This window comes from Arachis duranensis, chromosome 6 (assembly GCF_000817695.3).
Source record: "Arachis duranensis cultivar V14167 chromosome 6, aradu.V14167.gnm2.J7QH, whole genome shotgun sequence".
NCBI lineage: Eukaryota > Viridiplantae > Streptophyta > Magnoliopsida > Fabales > Fabaceae > Arachis > Arachis duranensis.
Window position 1 is genome coordinate 68,867,641 of NC_029777.3, and position 1,064 is coordinate 68,868,704.

The window sequence follows — 1,064 nt, forward strand, 5'->3', positions numbered from 1 at the left end:
TGAAAAGGTTCACCCAGTTATGTGTCTGTGGCATTTGTGTATCCAGTGGTAATACTGGAAAACAAAATGCTTAGGGCCACGGCCAAGACTCATAAGTAGCTGTGTTCAAGAATCAACATACTTAACTAGGAGAATCAATAACACTATCTGAAATTCTAAGTTCCTAGAGATGCCAATCATTCTAAACTTCAAAGGAAAAAGTGAGATGCCAAAACTGTTCAGAAGTAAAAAGCTACAAGTCCCGCTCATCTAATTAGAATTAAAATTCATTGATATTTTGGAATTTATAGTATATTCTCTTCTTTTTATCCTATTTGATTTTTAGTTGCTTGGGGACAAGCAACAATTTAAGTTTGGTGTTGTGATGAGCGGATAATTTATACGCTTTTTGGCATTGTTTTAAGGAAGTTTTTAGTAAGTTCAAGCTACTTTGAGGGATGTTTTCATTAGTTTTTATGTTAAATTCACATTTCTGGACTTTACTATGAGTTTGTGTATTTTTCTGTGATTTCAGGTAATTTCTGGCTGAAATTGAGGGACTTGAGCAAAACTCTAATAAGGAGGCTGACAAAGGACTGCTGATGCTGTTGGATCTGACCTCCCTGCACTCAAAATGGATTTTCTGGAGCTACAGAACTCCAAATGGCGCTCTCTCAACGGCGTTGGAAAGTAGACATCCAGAGCTTTTCAGCAATATATAATAGTTCATACTTTATTCGGGAATTGACGACGTAAACTGGCGCTCAACGTCAGTTACATGTTGCTGTCTGGAGTAAAACGCCAGAAACACGTCACGACCCGGAGTTGAACGCCCAAAACACGTTACAACTTGGTGTTCAACTCCAAGAGAAGCCTCAGCTCATGGATAGATCAAGCTCAGCCCAAACACACGCCAGTGGGCCCCGGAAGTGGATTTATGCATCAATTACTTACTCATGTAAACCCTAGTAGCTAGTCTAGTATAAATAGGATAATTTACTATTGTATTGGACATCTTTTGATCACTTCAGATCTTAGGATCATCTTGGGACGATTAGTTCTCAGATCATGGGGGCTGGCCATTT